General features: G+C 41.3%; 1 protein-coding gene across 20 annotated transcripts in view; it reads right to left on the bottom strand.

Moving 5' to 3' along the window:
- LOC134761654 (uncharacterized) overlaps positions 1-15,946 on the bottom strand; it is a 985,940-nt gene that overhangs the window by 847,868 nt on the left and 122,126 nt on the right. For 14 of the 20 annotated variants that reach the window (XR_010140595.1, XR_010140613.1, XR_010140596.1 and 11 more), the window contains one exon: positions 1,887-1,966. The exons of 4 other annotated variants lie outside the window; for them this stretch is intronic. The gene's annotated coding sequence lies outside the window, so the exon portion shown is untranslated. Of the gene's footprint in view, positions 1-1,886; positions 1,967-8,874; positions 9,183-12,601; positions 13,122-15,946 lie in introns of those variants that run through there. 2 more of the 20 variants (XR_010140607.1, XM_063725382.1) reach the window with 2 other exon arrangements.

Genomic DNA, 15,946 nt, shown 5'->3' with positions numbered 1-15,946 from the left:
ATTAGCCAGGTGTGGTGGCATGTGCCTGTAATCCCAGCTACTTGGGAGCCTGAGGCAGGAGAATCACTTGAACCTGGGAAGTGGAGGTTGCAGTGAGCCGAGGTTGTACTGCACTCCAGCCTGGATGACAAGAGCGAAACTCTGTCTCAAACAAAACAAAACAAACAAACAAACAAACAAAAAAAACTTCGGAAGGGAAAAATAAAATGAAGCACAAGTTCTAGAGATACAAAGTTAAATGTGATCATTCAAGGTCCACCCGGCACATGTTCCTTGTATGTGCCGTGCTTTTGGTTGGCCGTGGCTCACAGTTATCTAAGAATTTACTATATTCAAATGTAGGTTTATGTTTGCCAAAAAAAGTACAGCTAGATGTTTTCACTTTCCAGATATACAGCTGTCCTCCATTCCCTTGGGCTTCTGACATGAAGAACTTGAAAACAGGTTTCTATGAGGCCAATGTGTCTACATCTCTGGGCCTGTTCAGTCAGAGGCAGATGTGTAGTGCTCTACAAGAATGGCTACCAAGGCCGGGCACAGTGGCTCATGCCTGTAATCCCAGCACTTTGGGAGGCCAAGGTGGGCAGATCACCTGAGGTCAGGAGTTCAAGACCAGCCTGGCCAACATATTGAAATCCCATCTCTACTAAAAATACAAAAAAAAAAAAATTAGCTTGGCATGGTGGCGGGCGCCTATAGTCCCAGCTACTTGGGAGACTGAGGCAGGAGAATCACTTGAACCCAGGAGGTTGCAGTGGGCCAAGATCACACCACTGCACTCCAGCCTGGGCAACACAGTGAGACTCTGTCTCAAAAAAAAAAAAAAAATAGCTACCAAAAAAAATTTAAAAATTGCTGAGCATGGTAGCACACATTGGTAATCCCAGCTACTTAGGAGGCTGAGGAGGGAAGATCACTTGAGGCCAGAAGATCAAGCCTGTAGAGTGCCATAATCGCACCTGTGAATAGGCACTGCACTCCAGCCTGGGCAACCTAGTGAGACTCCATCACACACACACACAAACACACACACACACGCACACACACAAAGCTAACTGTCTCTAAATTTAAGAAGACACAGAAACAGGGCCGGGCATGGTGGCTCACGCCTGTAATCCCAGCACTCTGGGAGGCCGAGGCGGGCGAATCACAAGGTCAGGAGATCGAGACCATCCTGGCTAACACGGTGAAACCCCGTCTCTACTAAAATACAAAAAAAATTAGCTGCGCATGGTGGCAGGAGCCTGTAGTCCCAGCTACTTGGGAGGCTGAGGCAGGAGAATGGCGTGAACCCAGGAGGCGGAGCTTGCAGCGAGCCGAGATTGCGCCACTGCACTCCAGCCTGGGTGACAGAGCGAGACTCCGTCTCAAAAAAAAAAAAAAAAAAAAAAAGAAGACACAGAAACAAACATGATTGGCGGAATCTAGAGGGAGAGGCAGAAATGAATGAATGTTGGCTTACTAGATCTCCTTTTAACCAAACTCATTAGATTCTCAGACATAAATGTTGCTTTTTAAAAACTGTGTCAAGGTACATCATGGAACAGCATGTCTCCTATTCCTACCGTTTCAGATAAAGTCTGGTCAGTCTTTAACTTCTCTACTTGACCAGAATATGTGCTTAGCTCTTAACATTAAAATTAGGAAATCTTAATATTGGCCTATGATATCTCCTCATGTTAAAAAATAAAAGGAGAATAATCGTACATGAACCAAAAATGCTTACGCTGTAAGAAATACTACTAGGAAATGACAAATTTTAAATCCTTTATAATGTGATTATGGCTACTAGCATGAAAAGGGATTATTCGTAACTGAAATAGAAAATTAAGGAACAAAACTCTTGGTAAGACAAAATACAAACCAGGCTGGCAGCATTTCCCTACCTGAAGAGCACTCATCAATCATTCTGTCTTGTGATAATGCTTCAGCAAACCCACCAGTGAAATGAGCTTGTTGCCAATTCCTATGCATTTAAAACAGGACAGATATGTCACACTATGCAAAACACGGCATCATGTGATCAGAAAGACATTTAATAATCTGAAGCAGAACAATAAATGTCAGCAAATCCTTTGGAATTTAGTGCTTCTCAGATAGACCCTTTAGGATGTTCCTGAAATAGATTTTATGCACTCAGCCAATTTTTGTTTCTTCTGTAGTTTCCATTTGCAAAGGGACCTGGGATGTACGGATGACATGTGAGTGACATCATGCTTGGACACGACGCTAAGGGGAGAAAAGACACATGCAACAGAGAAAAATGCAGCAATGCATTTTCCAGGGCTTTCCTAGAGAGACAGCCACTGACTGCATCACATCAAAATGAAAGCTTTTCCCAATGGGAACTTTTATTACAGTTCCTATTAAGAGAACAGAAGGAAAAAAAAAAAGCAACTTTCTGGTTTTCACAGGAAAAGAATGATTTCCAAATTATGATTTTTGAGAGGGAAAGACTTATTCATGGTAAATATGAAACACATGGTGTTCTCAGAGGGTTTTTGTCCACCCTACACAGTAATATCTCTCATATGAAAGGAACAATTATTAATAGTTAAACACAATACCCCATAGAATGCACCATATATTTCTGTTTAAAGCCTGAGGTCCCAGGGAGCCTTTAAATAATGATTCCAAAGAGAACTTCCTGCTTCTCACTCCGGAGCAAGCAGAGTAGCCACATCCCACACACTAGAAAATGCAGTTGGGTGGACTCAGCTATCAACAGGATATTTGCGCAGTGGACCCATTTGCAGAATGTGAAGAGAGAAATTTCAGCCAACTGGGAAGGCCAGTGGCCTCATTAGGAAATATGGGACCTATTCATCCATTGTGGGTTGTTTCCGGTTTTTTATTTGCCCTTGTTGGTGTTTTGCTTTGCTTTTTCATCAGCGTGTGGATCTCAGGGGCTCTTAATCCCAGATGTACAGAAGAATCATCTGGGAGGTTAAAGACAACTCCCTTCAATGGGCCTCCAGGAGGTTATAATTTGCATCTAGAGTTGAGAACCACTATCCTACCCCCATCTGACTCCAACCTCACCAATCCAGCCTCCAACTTTCAGCATTACACTATGTCATTTAGGCTTCTGATGAGAACTGTCAAGCAAAGCTATCTTTCTTCCTCTTTCTTCACTTACTTTAAGATTTCCAAGAGGCCCTCAAGAGAGTATCAGTCCATTTTCCATGCAGTGCCAAGGATGCTCTATATTGCTATGTGCAGGCTGTTCCTAAGAATACAGGACATTCCAGGCCGTATGGGATATGCAGCTCACTCCCACAGGGTCCCTGACTCTCCACCCCACCCCCACCGCTATTCTCATGTATGTCACAGGCTTGTCTTGAGGGAAGGCATGGGGTAGAATATCTCAGGAGGTCCTATCCAATTTCCTAGCAATCTGTAACACAGGAAAGAGCGCCCTGCAGTCTGTCACTGTGATACAAATGCTTCTCACAAATACCTCAACCATTAGTCTCGCCCTAAACAAACATCGTGCTAGGCAGAGCCGAGCGCCATTCCCTGGACGACAGGAGAATGTGACTGCAATTGCAATGCCTATTGAGTGTACGCAATTATCTTTTAGTATTAGCAAAAGCTGTATGCAGCGAGCACCCCCCACTCCCACCACACACACACAAATCCATATCAGCTGCCTCTCCACCTGACCATTTCTCAGGTAATGAATATGTCCAGGTAAATAAAAGAGAGATGAGGTCGCCAGCACCTTAGTAAGATCTAATTCAAATCCTTCATTTTTGGAAAATCCACTCATTTAAACCCAATATCAGGAATTTTGAAAAAAAAAAAAAAGTGGCAGCCTTTCAATTTGAAAATAGAGTAACTTAACTGATGAATTTAAAAAACGTATAGACAAGATAAATTCTAAATTTCAACAAGTATTTTTAAGTCCAAAAAAATAAATCAGTGTCCCTCCATTAATTCCAACAATAGTATGTGGCTTTGCACATAACACAATCTAAGTATTTATTTGCTTACATTTTCATCTCAGAAGTGGGAAGTCCATAAAATGAAAGATCCATATACACTAACGGCTGCTGTTTATTGAATGACTGGTATGTACCAGGCACTCAGTGCTAAGTGCTTTCCAGGTTTCATTCCATTGAATTCCCTCAACCTAATGGAGAACAACCAGGTTCTCTATTTTATAGATGGTCCACGATGCTTCAATAAATAAAACAACACATCCATAGTCCACAAAGCTAGAGGGTGGCTGAGCTGGTACTTGGAGAGAAGTCTGGCTAACTTCAAAGCCCTCAACCACTTTTATGAACTATTATATTATCCTTTATAAGTAGGTAATGTACTAAAACACCACTACCACTGACACTTTTTTAAAAACAGGCGGCAGAGACAAGCAACCTGAATTCTTACGTAACTTACTTATTTAAAGATCCTGTCTTTATTTTTGAAGACAGGGTCTCTCTCTGTCACCCGGGCTGAAGTGCAGTGGCATATGATCACAGCTCACTGAGGCCTCTACCTCCCAGGCTCAATCAATCCTCCTGTATCCGGAGTAGCTGGGACTACAGGCGTGTGCCACCGCACCCAACTAATTTGTCTAATTTTTTGTGGAGACAAGATCTCACTCTATTGCCCAGGCTGGTCTCAAACTCCTGAGCTCTAGCAATCCTGCCTCAGCCTTCCAAAGTGCTGGGATTACAGACATAAGCCACTATGCCTGGCCTGAATTATTTGACTTTTATTCTTGAGGAAAACATTCATTGTGGAGTGAGGGTGAGAATGTGGGATTTGGAATCTTGTCTCTGATATAAACTGACCACAGGCAAGTCATTGAACCTCAGAGAGCCCACATTCTCTTCTTTGAAATGGAAATAACAACGTCCACCTCACATGGCTGTTAGAAGAACCTACTGAAATAGCCATCTTGGGTACTCACTGTTAGCTTGCTTTCTTCTCCCTTTTTTAATTACTTTTTATTATTTTATTATTTTTTTTTTTTTAGACAGAGTCTCACTCTGTCACCCAGGCTGGAATGCAGTGGTGCAACCTTGGCTCACTGCAACCTCCACCTCCTGGGTTCAAGCGATTCTCCAGCGTCACCCTCCCAAGTAGCTGGGATTATAGGCACCTGCCACCATGCCCAGTTAATTTTTGTATTTTTTTTTTTTTTTTTTTTTTTTTAGTAGAGATGGAGATTTCACCATGTTGACCAGGCTGGTCTCGAACTCCCGACCTCAGGTGATCCACCCGCCTCGGCCTCCCAAAGTACTGGGATTACAGGTGTGAGCCACCATGCCCGGCCTTTCTTTCCTCTCTTAGTCTCAGTGTCCTACTCTGTCAGCTAGGGATAACAAACTTCATCATACCAACATCACAGAGGTCATTAAAGGAAAAAATATTGTAAATAGTAGAATTGCTTTGAAAAAAAGTTATGTTTTAGAGAAGCTTTATTTCAGATCATTAGCACTTTTAAGTGTACTGACTCCCTGAAAAGAAATTATAAATCGTCACTTAGTCACCCTGAAGAGCTCATATTTAAGAAAGTAGTCTTAACTTTTTTATTGTTTTGTAAATTATCTTGATTCATCTGTTTTTCAGCTCTGAGTTCTATTTTTTTTTTTAACTTAGTGTTTCAACGAGTCATTATTAAGCACCCATTAAGTACTCAGGCCCATAGGGAATTTTAAAAGTTGGAAATAGGATTCTTGCACCTAGGAAGGTAAGATGTTTGGCTGGGTTTTCTAAAAGTAGGCACACATAAAATGTGTGGATTAAGCAGTAGTTGTCAGTGATTAGGATTAGGAAAAGCGTGTAACTATTAACCAGCAGCAGAAGAGGATCAGGTGTGGTAGCTCACACCTGTAATCTCAGCACATTGGGAGGCTGAGGCAGGAGGATCACTTGAGGCCAGAAGTTCAAGAACAGCCTGGGCAACATAGCAAGACTCTGTCTCTATAAAAAACAGAAAATTTGACGAATGTGGTGGCAGTAGCCCTAGCTACTTGGGAGACTGACATGGGAGGATTGCTTGAGTCCAGCGGTTCCAGGCTGCAGGCTGCAGCGAGCCATGACTGCACCATTGCACTCTAGCCTGGGCGACAGAAAGATCCTGTTTCAAAAAAGCAAACAAAAAGTAGCAGAAGGGAATTTCTTGGTCATGCTGGAACAGTTCTGTATCCCAATTGTAGTGATGGCTACTTGAATCTACAAGGATAAGAAAAGTTTGTAGAAAAATGTATACCCCCTTCCAAAAAAAGAATGCACGTAAAAATCGGTTAAATCTAAATAAGGTCTCTTACCTGAGTTAATGGCATTATGCCAATGTCAATTTCCTAGTTTTGGTTTGTTTTGTTTTGAGACGGAGTCTCGCTCTGTTGCCCAGGGTGGAATGCAGTGGCACAATCTTGGTTCACTGCAACCTCTGCCTCCCAGGTTCAAGCAATTCTCCTACCTCAGCCTCCCGAGTAGCTGGGACTGCAGGCGCATGCTGCCATGCCCAGCTAATTTGTTGTATTTTATTAGAGACGGGGTTTCACCATGTTGCCCAGGCTGTTCTCGAACTCCTGAACTCAGGCAATCCGCCCACCTTGGCCTCCCAAAGTGCTAGGATTACAGGCGTGAGCCACCACGCCCAGCCAGTTTCCTAGTTTTGACTATGTACTAAGGTTATGTAAGGTGTTACATTGGTGGATGCTGAGTGAAGGCGCAAGGGAACTCTCTGGACTATACTGCAATTACCTGTGAATCTTTTTTTTTTTTTTTGAGACCGAGTTTTGCTCTTGTCTCCCAGGCTAAAGTGCAATGGCACGATCTCGGCTCACTGCAACCTTGGCCTCCCAGGTTTAAGAAATTCTCCTGCCTCAGCCTCCCAAGTAGCTGGGATTACAGGTGTCAGCCACCATGCCTGGCTAATTATTTTATTTTATTTTATCTTATTTTATTTTATTTTCGTAGAGACGGGGTTTCACCTCGGCCAGGATGGTCTTGAACTCCTGACCTCAGGTGATCCGCCCACCTCGGCCTCCCAAAGTGCTGGGATTACAGGCACGAGCCACCGTGCCTGGCCACCTGAATCTTAAAATATAAAAATCAATTAGCTGGGTGCAGTGGCAGGCACCTGTAATCCCAGCTACTTGGAAGGCTGAAGCAGGAGAATCGCTTGAACCTGGGAGGCGGATGTTGCAGTGAGCTGAGATTGTGCCACTGCACTCCAGCCTGGGCAAGAGAGCGAGACTCTGTCCAAAATATATATATATATATTTTATACATATATTTTATATGTATATTTTATACATATATTTTATATGTATATTTTATACATATATTTTATATGTATATATTATACATATATTTTATATGTATATATTATACATATATTTTATATATATATATGGCGCTTATAAGAGGAAGCCCCTTATAAACTGATATGGAAAGATTTCTAAGATGTATAGTTAAATGAAAACCAAAAGGAAGACATTGAAGCATGCATACAATATGCTACCTTTTGTGTAAAAGCAGGAAATACAGAAAAGATACTCATATTCCCACAGAGCATCAGGGGACAATGCAGGCTACATCAGAACCAGGACAGTGGTTACCTGCAGGGACCAGGAAGAAGGGACTTGACAGATGAGGCACAAAGAGGAAAGAGAGAACATTACACTTTTTGGGTTTTGAACCATGTAATGTAATATTATTCAGAAAAACAAATCAAAAGACAAAAAGAAAAAAACTGATAGTAACATAATGATAATATCAATGTGGAAACCTGCGTGTCAGGTCCTTTACTGAACAACTTAAATACATTATCTGGCCAGACACAGTGGCTCAAACCTGTACTGATATAATCCCAATAATATGGGAGGCCGAAGTGGGAGGATTGCATAAGGCCAGGAGTTCTAGACCAACCCAGGCAACACAGCCAAGACACCACCTCTACAAAAAAATTTTAAGAATTAGCTGAGCATGGTGGCATATGCCTGTAGTCCTCGTTACTTGGGAAGCTGAGGAGGGAGGATTGTGTCAGCCTGGGAGTTTGAGGCTGCAGTGAACTGTGATTGCGCCACTGTGCTCCAGCCTGGGTGACAAGAGGGAGACCTTGTCTCAAAAAAAAAAAAAAAAAGCAAAAAACAAACGTAAAATTATTTCTAATCCTCAAAAGAGCAACAATTATCTCTTTTCACATGGGGTAATTAGTTTTTTATTAATTAATAATTAATTTTTAATAATTATTTTTAAATTATTTTTTAAACCTTTTAATTAAAAAATTAAATTAATTAAAAAATAATTAATTTTTTAAACCTTTCCCTAAGCCCCTGCTCCTTCCATGATAACGGACTTCCCTCCTATTTAAAGCTCGCTGGCCAGACCATGCTACAACTTGGTGTCCTTTTACGTGTTTTTTTCTCTGCCTGAAACCCCTCTCACCCCTCACCTTACTTTGCTTGGCTGGAACACCCTTATTCAACCCGAATAAAGCTGAAATAATTAAAAAGAAAAAATTTTTTAAACTTAAAAGAAAAAGAAGAATGCCTGTTAATTATGAATGGGCATAAGTAGATATTCTTTACAAACCTTTAACATCAAATTTCTGAGTGAGGCTGATTCCTAATACTTCTAGAAAGTTCTTTGCCAAATATGAATTCATAAAGAAGTGATAATACCGTTTTAAAAAATGTATTACATTCCTTAAAAACTCTTCAGCGCGGCTTCTTAAAATTTCCTTTTCTTTGAAGCGTGTTTACCTTAAAAAGTGGAATAAAGGGCACTCTGTTCAGAAGAAACCTTAGTCCTTTGGTGCTAAACTTCCAAACTACTTTGTGGCCATTTAATACAGCATGGGTTCCTAGACAGACACAGAGAACTCCTGACTTTAAAAGCTCTGTTATTTACCTTAAAAAGATTTGTCCTCTAGAGGCCAGGCACGGTGGCTCACGCCTGTAATCCCAGCACTTTGGGAGGCCAAGGTGGGCAGATCATTTGAGGTCAGGAGTTCGAGACCAGCCTGGCCAAAACGGTGAAACCCCGTCTCTACAAAAAATACATAAAAAATTTGCTGGGTGTGATGACACACAGCTGTAATCTCAGCTACTCAGAAGGCTGAGGCAGGAGAATCACTTGAACCCAGGAGGCAAAGTTTGCAGTGGGCCAAGATCATGCCACTGCTCTCCAGCCTGGGTGACAGAGTGAGTCTCTGTCTCAAAAAAAAAAAAAAAAAAAAAAAAAAGAAAGAAAGAAAGAAAGAAAGAAAAAAGAATTCATCCTCTAGAGTGTTTTCATAAGTTTCATAAGTTTAATCAACAGTAAAATGGAGGTCAGCATTGCATGGCAGTTAAAGGTAAATGGGGGCCAGTTGCGGTGGCTCGTGCCTATAATTCCAGCACTTTGGGATGCCAAGGCAGGAGGACTGCTCAAGGTCAGGAGTTCAAGGCCAGCCTGGACAACATAGCAAGACCCCATGTCTACAAAAAAATTATTTTAAAAAAAATTAGCTAGGTGTGGTGGCACACACCTACTCGGGAGGCTGAGGCAAGAGGATATCTTGAGCCCAGAAATTTGAGGCTACAGTGAGCCAAGATTGCTTGCACTCCAGCCTGGGCAACACAGCAAGACCCTGTCTCTAAGAAAAAGAAAACAAGAAGAGAAAAAGACACATGGTCTGAAGTCAGACTCCTGGGGTCAAGTTCTGGCTTTGCCAATTCCTGTGTCCTTAAACAAGATAACTTCTCTGTGTCTCGTTTTCATCATTTGTAAAATGAAGTTTTGCTGATATCAAACACACAGAGATATGGAATAATTAAATAACTTACAACACATGTAAAGGGCTTAGAACAGTGCCTAACATGGGCCAAGTATGAATAAATATCAGCTAGCAGTAATATATAGCTTGGTCATACAGTATATACTTGATAAATAGTGTTAACTCCAAGAAGGAGCTTGTCTGTGGTTAAGCTGAAGGAATTTGAAAGAATACAACAGATAGATGAAACATTGAAAACACCAAGAATGTGAGAATGGGAAGCGTATCTTTAGGTGGTGTGTGATAGCAGTGTTAATCTGCTTTCCAAGCGATAAGCCTGACCCTCTAGAGAAGGGGACTCACATCCCAAACACCAGATTGCCCTCTGCTTTGAGGATTTTGGTTAACCAGAGGATGTTAATTTTACAAGTCATTTTATAGTTTAACTTTTCCAGATGTCATGCTGTCATGCAGCAACTTTTCTTTTCTTTTTCTTTTTTTTTTTTTTTTTTTTTGAGACGGAGTCTCACTCTCTTACCCAGGCTGAGGTGCAGTGGCGTAATTTCTTCTCACTGCAACCTCCGCTTTCCAGGTTTAAGTGATTCTCCTGCCTCAGCCTCCTGAGTAGCTGGGATTACAGGCGCCCACCACCACATCCAGCTAATTTTTGCATTTTTAGTAGAGAGGGGGTTTTACCATCTTGGCCAGGCTGGTCTTCAATTCCTGGCCTTAAGTGATCTGCCCGCCTCGGCCTCCCAAAGTGCTGGGATTACAGGGATAAGCCATTGTGTCGGGCTGCAACATTTCTTTTCAATGACGATTCTAAAACACAGATCTTAAGCAGGTCATGGTAGTCAGCCAGGTGCATTCTTAAAAGAGTTCTCATTGCCGTGTGTTTAACTTCCCCATATGCTTCTGGAGGCCTTTATAACTCATACCTGACAAACTCATTCCAATCACTCTACATAAAAAGCTTTATTATTAATTAATGGCTATTATTAATATCATGATATTTAAAGTTGCTAAATCGGTATCTAAATCAGCATCAGGGTGTTTTACTTAATCACAAAGACAGCTGGGCGCAGTGATTCACGCCTATGATCCCAGCACTTTGGGAGGCTGAGACGGGTGGATCACTTGAGGTTAGGAGTTCGAGACCAGTCTGACCAACATTGTGAAACCTCGTATCTATTAAAAAAATACAAAATTAGCCAGGTGTGGTGGCACAAGCCTGTAATCCCAGCTACTTGGGAGGCTGAGGCAGGAGAATCACTTGAATCCAGGAGGCAGAGGTTGCAGTGAGCCGGGATTGTGCCATTGCACTCCAGCCTGGGAAACAAGAGCAAAACTCTGTCTCAAGAAATAATAATAATAATCAATCACAAAGACACTTTTCATGGGGACTTGACCAGATATATACATACCCACGTTCACAGAGGTATTCACAATAGCCAACAGGTGGAAGTAACCCAAGTGTCCATCGACAGATGAATGAATAAACAAAATGTGATATATACATACAGTGCAATATTATTCAGCCTTACACAGGAAGGAAATTCTGACATATGCCGAAACAGGGATGAATTTTGAAGACATTATGCTAAGTGAAAAAAATCAGTCACAAAAAGAAAAATACTGCATGATTCCACTCACTGAGGTACCCAGAGTAGTCAAATTCATAGACACAGAAAGTGGAATGGTGGTGGCCAGGGGCTGGGGGGAGGGAAGAATGAAGAGTTAGTGTTTAATGGGTACAGAGTTTCAGGTTGGGAAGATAAAAACTTTTTTTTTTATTAAAGTTCTGGGGTACATGTGCAGAATGTGCAGGTTTGTTATACAGGTATACACGTGCCATGGTGGTTTGCTGCACCCATCAACCTGTCATCTGCATTAGGTATTTCTCCTAATGCTATCCCTCCCCTACCCCCACCCCCGCGAACAGGCCCCAGAGTGTGATGTTACCCTCCCTGTGTCCATGTGTTCTCATTGTTCAACTCCCACTTATGAGTGAGAGGGAAGATGAAAACTTTCAAAAGATAATAGTGGCAACAATTGCACACAACAATATGAGTGTATTTAATGCCACTGAAGTGTACATTTAAAAATGGCTTAAATGATAATTTTATATTATGTATATTTCACCACAATAAAAAATATATATTACTGAAATCCTGTAACACATACAAAGGAAAGGGAGGAGTAGGTAGTTATCAATGAAGTTGGACTCAGAAACATTTCATCGAGACAATTCCAAGCAAGAGAAACCCTAAGAAACTGGCGCAAAACACACACACACACACACACATATACACACACAAACACACACACACACACGAAACCAAGAAACACAGAAAATAAAAGAAAGATTCCTCTTTATTTTAGCTAAAGAGATTCACTTCAGTATAAAAACAGAGTAAGAGTTAATCATCTCAAAAAGTTAAAGGGAAAAATACTCAAACTCTAGTCTGAAGCTGGACTCAGAAACAGTTCATCTCGATAATTCTAAGCAAGAGAAACCCTAAGAAACTGACAAAAAAAAAAAAAAACACCAAAAAGCAGAAAATAAAAGAAAGGTTCCTCTTTAACTAAACAGACTTCACTTCAGTATAAAAACAGTAAGAGTTAATCATCTCAAAAACTTAAAAAGAAAAATACTCAAACTCTAGTCTATTCTAAGTCTCCGCCATACAACACACAAGTTTTGTCTGATAACTGATTTTTTCTTTTTTTTTTTGAGACAAAGTCTCACTCATGCCCCCCCAGGCTGGAGTACAATGGCACAATCTCCGCTCCCTGAAACCTCCGCCTCCAGGGTTCAAGCAATTCTCCTGCCTCAGCCTCCCGAGTAGCTGGGATTACAGGTACCTGCCACCACGCCCGGCTTTTGTATTTTTAGTACAGATGGGGTTTCACCATCTTGGCCAGGCTGGTCTTGAACTCCTGACCTCAGGTGATCCACCCCCCTCGGCATCCCAAAGTGCTGGGATTACAGGCGTGAGCCACCGCACCCGGCGGATAACTGATATTTTAAGTAGAACAGCAACAGGAATGGAGTGTGGCAAAAATTACAGACCTGAAACTACCATCACAAAATGAAACTTGGATCCTTCATAATCTTTACAATCAAGGCAAAGTCAAATAAATTTCAGTTAGGTTAATCCCATTAAGATCTAATATTGTTATCCTTTTTTAAGTGAAAATACATTTAATTAGATCATAGGAATGAAAAGAAAGTCTGGTTCTTCCACTTCAATATCCGTTTCTTGGATCTTATGAACATGACATGAATATGGAAAGGACTATTTGCTTCTGGTACTTTATTTTGTCTCTCTTTCTTTCTCTTTACCCTTCCTTGCAGCCGTATTTACTGGAATTTTAGAGTATCTTGACACCAAAGATCCTGCAAGGGGAGAAAAGCTCTTCAGAAATAAAGATCAGTGCCGGGCGCAGTGGCTTATGCCTGTAATCCCAGCACTCTGGGAGGTAGAGGTGGGCAGATCACAAGGTCAGGAGTTCGAGACCAGCCTGGCCAATATGGTGAAACCCTGTCTCTACTAAAAATACAAAATTAGCCAGACATGGGTGGCAGACGCCTGTAGTCCCAGCTACTCGGGAGGCTGAGGCAGGAGAAGTGCTTAAACCCAGGAGGCAGGGGTTGCAGTGAGCTGAGATCGTGCTACCGCACTCCAATGTGGATGACAGAGAGAGACTCTGTCTCAAAAAATTTAAAAAGAAATAAAAGATCAGTAAAAGATTTTCCATTACTACCACATCCTTCATACCTTCAGCAACAGAGGTCTTCATAGAATAAAGCCTTCAGCAATGAATCGTGAAAAGTCAGTTGCTGCCAGATCTGATCATCTATTTCTTTTGAATCACTAAATAAAAGCTAACCAGGCAAATTATCTTTATGCCTAGAAAATGGTAGGACGATGCATTATAAATCTCATCTCAATGCTGAAGAAGAAGAGAAAAATGAATGGTGTCATGGGCAGAAAGACAAGACAATGGAAAGTCTTGTCCTGGTCTTGAATAAGCAGATCTTTTACTATGGCAGGTTACAAATAGCCATTTTGGTGGAAAATAATACATACACAGAGAGAGAGAGAAGGTAGTATGATATATAATTAAGTATTGAGCTAAACTTTGGGGGCACTAGAGCAAAGAATGATCAAAATCAGCTCATGGGAAGTTTCTAGCACATCTTTAACTCATGTGTCTGCATGAAACATCTCTCCACTTGTAAAAGTCAATTCCTTGGCATTTGTGTACTCATCTGATTTAGTGTGATCTAAAAGGATAAACACAAAAAGTTTCAATAAAATTTGAATTCCTTTTTTGGTTCTTCAAAGGTAAGGGTTTTCTTTGTTTGTTTGTTTAATTCATTCTGAGTACAGGTTTTGTTGGGATTAGAAACAGGTGACATATGGCCGGGCACAGTGGCTCACGCCTGTAATCCCAGCACTTTGGGAGGCTGAGGCTGGGTGGATCACAAGGTCTAGGAGCTCGAGACCAGCCCGGCCAATATGGTGACACCCGGTCTCTACTAAAAATACAAAATTTAGCCAAGCATGGTGGCTCGCACCTGTAGTCCCAGCTACTCGGGAGGCTGAGGCAGAAGAATCGCTTGAACCCAGGAGGCGGAGGTTGCAGTGAGCCGAGATGGTGCCAGCCTGGGTGACAGAGCAAGACTCCATCTCAAAAAAAAAAAAAAAAAAAGGAAGCAGGTGGCATACGAATATTTGGTATTGCTGGCAGTGAGTTTGTATATCAACAGAAAACAGAAATTTTCCAATCACACAAATCGTATATTGTAATCACATGAAAAACAGCTTTTTCAATATCTCTTAGTGAGAAACACTTTTCAAAAGGCCTAAGAATTAGAGAGTCTCAAGGCCAACACACCTCTTCAATAACCAATTGTGTGGCGATTATTCCACAAAATGGTTTGGGAAATACACAAATGTATGTTTATTTTCCTAAGAGGCATATTAAATAGTTTACTCTAACCAATCAGGTTTCAAACCTCTGCTATAAATTAAGAATAAATAAATTCTTGAATTGATTAAATTTTTCCCATTTTGGAAAATGAAATCGGGTATTTATTTCTGCCACATCTGCCATCAGCAAGAAGGGCATGAAATAAAATAAATATTGGCACCAAAAAAAGCTCACTTCTTCCCCATATTTTCTATTGGAAAAATAAGGTTTGTTTTCCAGTAAGATCTTTCATTTTTTTAAAAAATCTGCTTCTACTCAAGGCTGGGGTTCTATTTATTTTTAAATGAAGCCCACGAAACCTCCCAAGTGCAACTCAGATTTACATCTGGCTAATCCTGCAAATATGACCAACCAAATTCATGCTGTTTATTTTATTTATTTTTTTGAGACGGAGTCTCGCCCTGTTGCCCAGGCTGAAGTGCAGTGGCGCGATCTCGGCTCACTGCGACCTCCGCCTCTTGGGTTCAAGCGATTCTCTGCCTCAGCCTCCCAAGTAGCTAGGATTACAGATGCCCACCACCACGCCCAGCTAATTTTTGTATTTTTAGTAGAAACAGGGATTTACCATCTTGGCCAGGCTGGTCTCAAACTCCTGACCTCAGGATCCACCCACCTCGGCCTCCCAAAGTGCTGGGATTACAGGCATGAGCCACCGCGCCCAGCCCATGCTGTTTATTTCTAATGAGTTCTGTGATTTTTGGATAACACATGTGAAAGATAGCAAATTAACTACTGCTAGTCAGCAGCATGCAAGCAAAAACTGTCTTGGGAAGCCAGTGTGAGCAAATCCTGCAAGTCAATTTCTAATCACACTTGCCAGAAACTTGGGGGGGATAGGTGATAAACCCTGCCAAGAAAATCAGTAGTAGAACTTGTTTCCCTTTCCTTTTTCCATGGACTATTTCAACACTCAATCAACAAATACAGCCCAACCTTTCCTTTCCATAATTTCAGAGACTGCAAGGAAGGTTCTGGTCTCGTTGATAGTCTTAGAAAAATTAAAAAGCCTCACATTGCAAAATGTAGTATCAGTCTCTTGAGTTCATTTCCTGGAGCTATAGCCATTTACAGGAAAGAGAATGAAGGAGGTGAAAAAGGGTGTCATTTGTATGCTTTAAAAAATGCATATTCTGCCCAAGACACCTACAAGTGAGTAGACAAACCATATTCAAATCTCCTTACCTAGACAAAAACTAGCCAGAAATACTGCCGAAAGAGTCAGCG

This window comes from Pongo abelii, chromosome 5 (genome assembly GCF_028885655.2).
Source record: "Pongo abelii isolate AG06213 chromosome 5, NHGRI_mPonAbe1-v2.0_pri, whole genome shotgun sequence".
Lineage (NCBI taxonomy): Eukaryota > Metazoa > Chordata > Mammalia > Primates > Hominidae > Pongo > Pongo abelii.
The sequence above is the reverse complement of the archived record's forward strand: the minus strand, read 5'-3'. Positions and strand labels throughout refer to the sequence as shown.